A 7,675-nucleotide genomic window follows, 5' to 3' on the forward strand; every position below is an offset into this window, starting at 1 on the left:
AATTCAACAGTGTGTGCGCCGGAAGGACCGTTGGTGCAGTCGATGCCACGGCACCTGCGACACTAAAAGGAGCGTTTTCCGAGTACGCCTAGAAAGGTAAGTCCGGCGCTTGCGCGCATTCTTCCTGTCTATGGTTCGTGAAGTGTGCGTTGTTGTACGTATCGCAAGATCCGTACAACAACCGGATCCGGATTTGTAAAGCAGCAAGAATTATAATTGTGCTTTTCAAATGGTTGTTCTTCATGTCGCAATGCACATTTAGTAAAAAGTTCCATGGAAATTGCCCTAAAACGTGTTCATGTTACCAACAGCTCTATCTGTGGTTTATTTACTTTCACCTATGAAGCACGCTAGCGCGGGTGGTTCTTTGATCTAAATGGGCACAAAAATTCAAGCAAAGAAAGTTACTGTTTGTGTGCATAATTTTTCATTAAGAAATGGTACAGGCATTTCTAGAAGTAGTACGTCGATGTGTCGTCGTCACAGCTAACAGCTGCGCGAGATGGCACCCGATTTCTTCGTCGACGCATGGCCAGATTTTTAGCTTGTACGGAAATTCTTCTGTTTATAGAGTGTCGTCAGATGACGTGTATTAGTGTCCTGTGTGTTTTCGTGTACTTGTAAAGGATTCCGATCTAGCAGAGAAGCCGAAATTACATAAGCAATGTTTCCTTTTAATCGAAAAATCTTTTTCTTTTCTGTATTGTCCCTCCAGAAATGAGGTGGTCTGTTGTAATTTTAAGCGCATCGTCCTTTGGGAGTAGTGCTTTGTTGCGCCGCATAGACAAGTTAGGTTTTGGAACGCTTTTCATGTCCTAAGGAATTTTTTGATAGTACAATTCACATTTCACGTTATACAGCTGTACGTTTGTGTGAACCTTTTCATAGTAGATTCATGTTCTCTACAGTTCGATTTACGTGTTATTTAACCGCCTGTGATGTTACAATCAGATATTTGCACAACCAGATGCAGCTTCATGTAACTGGTTGTATGATACTTTTTTCAAAATATGACGTGATCTTTTTATATCACAAGTTTGTAGTTTCAGCAGGGATTACAATAAATAAGTATTTATTATTGTTTAGGGATGGCAAGATTTTGTGAACCAGAGGCACCTCCACATATGCACCTGCGGCACTTCTGCAGCCTCAACAGCACGGAAAAGTACCTGATGTGCATGCTGTGACAAGGTGTGTGCAAAGTAGTTGCTGCCACTTACACGAGCTGCAGATTTTGTTGGTATCATCCATGTTTGGAAACTCTCCTGAATTTTTCGTGGGTTTACAAATGTGGGCTCATTTTACAATTTTATGAATGTCATTTTAGAAAGACAATGAGGTTGTGTTGGTTAAGATGTTTTAAAGCTGTTGAGAGATTGACGGCATGACATTGTTAAAATGCATGTAAAAAATTAATTGTAATGGTACTTGTACTGCTTTATTATTAGCGATGCAATATCTCTAACGAGAACATCAGAGGGGCACTTGCTTTTAGGAAGTTTAGTCAGATAAATTCCTGAAGCAGCGTAAAGCTCTGTAATCTAAAAAAAAAATGTTGTCAGTTACTGGTTTCAAGTTCGCTGCTGCTTTTCGTGCTGCACGACAAGTTAAATAATGGTTGATAATGTGTGTGTGACGTAATAGTTCTGCGCAAACACACGAGGTGGAGAGAAGTAATTAATAAAGGGAAAATCAGACATCCACCCGCTCGTACCATTTGCTACAAAGGAAACCTGTATGTGTTCCTCAAAAGGAAAGCCGCACAGTTGAAGAAAAATTCGTCCTGGTCCGGGACTCGAACCCGGGACTACCGCCTTTCCGAGGCAGCCACTCTACCAGCTGGCTAGCGCATGGCAGGGCGAAGTCGAATTACTTGACAACGCGAAGCAAAAGCAAGGGTTTGACGTAATATTTTTTCTCCTTTATTAATTACTTCTCTACACCTTGCGCGTTTCCGCAGAACTATTACGTCAGACCCTTGCCTTTGCTTCATGTTGTCGACAAATTCGACTTGGCCCGGCCATCTGCTAGCCGCCTGGTTATCTTAGATGGTAAAGCGGCTGTCCCGGAAAGGCGGTGGTCCCGGGTTTGAGTCCCAGACCTGGACGGTTTCTTTTTTTCAACTGTGAGGCTTTCCTTTCGAGGAATCCGTACGGGTTTCTTTTGTAGCAATTGCTACGAGCGGGTAGATGTGCGATTTTCCCTTTATTAATAATGTGTGTGTGTATGCAACAATGGGCGTGCTGAGAGCAAGCTTTGAAATAATGTGTGCTATGTCCCCAACAAAGAATTTAGTGTCTGCAGCATTTTTACAAAATATTATGTTCACAGGTTGGCAGGTATGACATAATGTACAACAATAATGTACAACACTTTTGCTGTAGATGCATTTTCATAACGTCCATTTTCTGTCTACTTGAATCGTATATTTAGAATTTGGCCCACCTTCAGTTTGATCAAGTTACATAGGTAGCCCCCTCTGAGTTAAATATAATTAGGAGCTATTGTAGATATGCATGATATACCTACTCACTGTATTGTGACAGATATTTTTAGGGACTGTGTTGTGAGGCATGCATATCCTTTTACCTGTATGTCTTGCTGCAGGTTGCCCGACAAAAGCATAAATGCTTTGCCCACCTTTATTATTATGCTTTCATGTAGACTTCTAACATGTGTGCCCACATAGACTCCATGTTCTTATTTACATTTTTCTAAGTATTCACTGTTGTGCATTACATTATTGTGCTACATTACTGTGCATTACATGATTTTCTTTGTTTTATTTTGGAGGGGGGGTATTCATTTCTATAATAGTACAGAGAATAGGAGTTCAAAACAAAAAGCCACGAAAGGTGGCTTAAAAGTGTATGAAGCTTGGAATTCTACATTCCATCCCCTAAAGCGCTACCAGTAGTAAAACATTCCTAATTGTCTTTTTTAGAAGCTAGCTGCCAGATACATAGTCCCATTATGAGAGTATGTTATTTTTTCTTCTTTGGTCTGACTTGTTTTGTTGAATGTTCTCCTTGTTAGTTCAGAATTTGTTTTCTTGCCACCTCATGCAATACTCCAACTGGAGCCTATGAGCTATGTGTATAATAAATAAGTAAATTCCTAAAGCATGCAACAAACCATGCAGCATAGCATTTAAATGTTGCCAGTTTATAATGCTTCTTGAGTGCAGCGCATCATGGAGCTTGAGGCTGATCTCTTCAGATGTAAAACAAATAGCAGGTTATGAAAATGTGGTCCTACAAACTGCTGGTTACGCATGTCAGTCAGCCTGTTGCAGTGGTCACAAGTGAGAATGTAACCAGAAGCTGGGCGTGCTCGGCCATTTTGCATATGGCACAGGATAAAGCTTCACCTCTGCCATTGCTTCTCTTATAATAATGGCCTCCGAGTATACATGCCGAGTTATGCTTCTGGGGACACCTATTAGTTAACCTTATCAGGTAATACCATTAGCCTTATGGGTGCTATAATGTTGCAGTGCCTGCAGGATGGCCAGCATTACAACACATTAAAATTATTGTACAAGTCATGCAATGGTATCGGGATTGGCCCACCAAGTGACAACCTTTAATTACGCTATACCTGGGATCAGCTCACTCAGTCAGGGAGACATCCATGCATAAGGGGAGGGGTATGGCAAATAGAGGGCGTTCGATTAATCTTTCTCACATAGATAGCTGATACATATAATCTTTCTTAAATTGGATGCTTTGTTGCTCAAAGTGAAGTTACTTATGGGCGTAATGTCAGCATTTCGATCCTATTTATGCTTAACGAAAGTTGCTTTGTTCAGTGTCACTTTTTATATTGTTTCGCTTGTGATTCTAAGCTCACTTGTTTTATAGCTGCTGTAGGTATGGCTGGACCTGGAGAAGAAGTGTAAGCAGACCATGCTATGTTGCTGATCTGCGCTGATCTCCACATCCAAGTTGGTCCCGCGACAGTTGGGCACCTTGTGCCTTGCTTCATTGACAAGGTGATATAATATGGTGAGCTTGTACTTCAATATCGGTATTGAAAATTATGTTAAGGAAGAAAGACAAGGATTGGTCTTTATGATAGATACACTCATTTTCTTTCTTTAAGGTGTTCTTTTGACACTGTTCTGCATGGACAAATTTTTAGAGAATTATAACAGTCCTGTATTGCAAAGTGCCATGGCGCTAGTTTATGCGTTCAACTAGCACTCTTTCACCAAAAAAAGCCTTATTTAGCACACAATTCACAAGGAAAGAAAGGAGGCAACAGGACAGAGTGCTACTAACAGTTCAGTATTATTGCTCGCACAGTGATATTGTGCAAAAGGTGAAAGGGGGAGAATAGATCTGAATACATGCTGTTCGCACAGAAACGAAAAGGACGCATCACATGGTGAGCGTGACACTTGTTTTACAATGATAAGAAGCAGTCTCACTGTCTAGTAATTCTCTGCATGAGGAGCTAGCGCTAGGTTCCTCGTCATACATATAAGAAAAGCCTCAGATATCTCTCCAGCGCTTTTGTCTTTATATTTTGTCACGATCAAGCAGCTTTCAAACATAGGTGCATGTGCGCCGAGAGCAGTGCACTACCACTGCTAACTGACCCATGCATCAAGTTTGCTTGGTCACGCTGCCAGTCATTTATACATTGGCCAGTTTATCCGATGTAGCCTCTACTGCACGAAATGGTATGTGACAGACACTGCACCTGTGTACTGTACGTGCTTTGTTACATGATTTTTTTTCTCAAAGATAGTGATGCAGGCCTTTTCATTATTTACATGCCTACACAACAAACCAAGCCAGCATGAGGCAACTGTTCTCGGCACGAAACAAACTTGATTCGTTAGTTTTCGTTCATTGGTGCGATCACACTAAGGCAGACAAGCTTGTAGGCTCTGCTTCTGCAATTTGTACAGCACACTGACAGCACTGGTGTGGGCCTCATCTGTGGGCTGACTGATGGCACCTTCTACAGCGCAGACCACTTGTGTTGGGCGAGGCACCAATGTTGACGTTTGTTCCCTTGTGCAAAACAGCAGTCCTAGGTTTTGAGTAGTTGTAGGAAGACAAGGTAAACACAACTTCCATGGCTTGAGTGGGCTCATTTCTCTTGGGGCATCTAGCTTTTTTTCTTGCAACTGTGCAGAGGTGCTTCCCTAGAGTCGGTGTGAAAATGGCATAGAGCTGTGCATCCGGGAACTCCTGAACAATGATCTGCTGTAGTTAGGGCTTTGCGAAAATGCACTGTCTACCAATTGGTAGAAGGTGCATTATTCAGCCACTGATTTCCTGTTGGCATGCTTGCACTCGTGCTGTCAGTAATTTCTTGGCTTGCCGAATTATCTTGAGGCCCCACGCTGAAGTTGCTACCGATGTCTTCATGTGCAGACTTTTCAGGATGAGGTTTTTTTCTTTGCAAATGTTGTTGAAAGGTAGGTGGTGCTTACAGGTAGCTATTCTAGATATTAGTGGAATGAATTGGCCCATCTTGCTTCATCAAACATCGTCACGCCGACATCAGTTGCACAAACAAAAAACCTGGCCTACTCGCAGCGTCGTGCACGAAGAAACAAACAAATCAGCTGCTGGATTGTCTTGACATGGCATACTAAGCTGAGACCGGAACTGCTGTAGCTACAAACCAGGCAGAGACGATGATGATGAGCAGGGATTTGCAGTAGCGCCACTTCATGGGGCAGCAAGGAGGCTCCGTTCAAAACAAAAATGTCGTTCAGCAAGTAGAACGATGCAACGGTCAGAGTCGGTGCATGGTGCTCTCGATCAAGTTGGCTCAAGGAGTGTCCGAAAAATCAGACGAGAGGTTGCAAGGCGTCCGAACTTTCGGAAGTTGTTATACATTATGGTCCATGGGGAGAATGGCTGTGCCGTGAAGCAGACCGAGTAATCAAGTCCGAATTTTCGGAGTCCGGAAAATCAGTCGGCAACTGTACCTATACCTGTGTGTCTATGTATACCTAGGTGCAACAGTGTTTGCTATGATCTGTGCAAGAATTGCTGTTGCCCGTAGATGCCCAACATGTCGGGTGTCAAGTTGTAAAATACCTTGCAAAAGTGATCTACGGAAAAATACCGCTTCTGCTATATTTCGCTTTTGCAAGAAATTTTGCGGCTGCTGGCACCTACCTTAAAAGGCTTTATATGGTCTTCGCATGGCCAGGGCCTTCTACTTTTGTGAGTTTGCTTATCTCGAAATTTACCCCGGTTTTTATAACTTCAAGTTGGCGGGATCCCTAGTCTCCTTTAACGTGTACCCAATAGACCTTACATAGGGGTTTTGACATTTCCCTGCCATCTAAATGCAGCCATTGTGGCCGGGATTCAACCCCATGCCCTCTGCCTGAGCAGCGCAATGTCAAAGCCAGTACACTACGGTATTTTGCTGGCAGAAGGGTTTAGTTTCTGACTTATTATCTCAACCTGTCGGTGTTGTTTTTAAAGGTATTTCATGTTTGTATTCTGTTGCTTCAATACTAGTAATTATTGCTAATCAAACGATGTGTCCATCTTTTTCCTATAACACTTGCTTCAATCGCCTGCTAATTATGACAGCTTATTCTCCCACAGTAATTCATGTTCCCTTGAAACATAGGCATTGCATGAAACCACATATTTTTCAATAAGATTTATTCATTATCTCCTATGACCGGAATGCTGAGCCTTTCTTATCTGTGGAAACATAGGCGAATTTGCCTATGTGCCAACCTGTTGCGTGAGTCAAGATAAATTATTGGCTTTACTTTTTCAGGTGCCCTGCTCGCTCTCACCCAAGCAACCCACTCCAGCGGTCTTCTCTCGGCAGACTGGATGCATCGAAATACCGTTAGGTCCAATAAACAGTGCTTGGGACATTTATGACATGCTTTTTTTTAAGCCGGATGACTTCAGACTTAATGAAAGCTCAAGTTGGTGTACAGAAATACCTACGTAAAGTATACTTGTCTTTTTCACTTACAAGTACATGCCAATACTTTGCCTGACATTTTTCACCCCAAAATTACGCTTTACTGTGGATTTGTGAACAAACCATTACAACGAAAAGCACTGCATTAAAACGAGTAGAAGTAATCGAACAGATACTTAATCTGCAAGAATTACATCTGCATACTTGTAGTAAATATGAAAATGAGGTACAGTCTTCTTCAGGGTGCATTTTCTTGTAGGTCATACATAAAGAACGTACTCGTGGGTCGTACAAAACTTGTTCATGATGTATCACATCAGTGTTGGTAGTGCTAATCAATTTATGCCGAAAATTGTGTTCATCTTCGTATCAAGCAATGTGCCAGGCAAACCTACATGTGAAAGTGGCATTCTTGTTGCAAACATAATGCAGATCTACTTCTCTTCAATGCTGATCGCAAATACACAAATGTACAAAATAGGTTTAAGAGTAAATTATATTAAGCAACATCAATCCATTCTGAAAGGACCAGGTATGATTGCAGCAAAATATAGGTCTGAACAGGGGCAAACAGGTCTGGCTTAGATAGGACGGGTTTAAACGGGTCAGGATTAAACAGGATTTAAACGGGTCAGGATCAAACAGGATTTAAACGGGTCAGGTTTAAACAGGATTTAAACGGGTCAGGTTTAAACAGGAATAAACAGGATTTAAACAGGTCAGGACTGAACAGGATCAAACGGGGTCCCGT

At 42.0% G+C, this 7,675-nt stretch overlaps 1 long non-coding RNA gene across 1 annotated transcript; it reads left to right on the top strand.

The window, feature by feature from the left end:
* Position 1: 1 nt before the first annotated feature.
* On the top strand, positions 2-6,980 carry LOC139053951 (uncharacterized). The gene is made up of 4 exons (XR_011510911.1): positions 2-96; positions 1,087-1,191; positions 3,864-4,007; positions 6,769-6,980. It is a non-coding gene; the product is annotated as an uncharacterized lncRNA (long non-coding RNA).
* The last annotated feature ends 695 nt before the right edge of the window (positions 6,981-7,675 follow it).

Source organism: Dermacentor albipictus, unplaced genomic scaffold (assembly GCF_038994185.2).
Source record: "Dermacentor albipictus isolate Rhodes 1998 colony unplaced genomic scaffold, USDA_Dalb.pri_finalv2 scaffold_411, whole genome shotgun sequence".
Lineage (NCBI taxonomy): Eukaryota > Metazoa > Arthropoda > Arachnida > Ixodida > Ixodidae > Dermacentor > Dermacentor albipictus.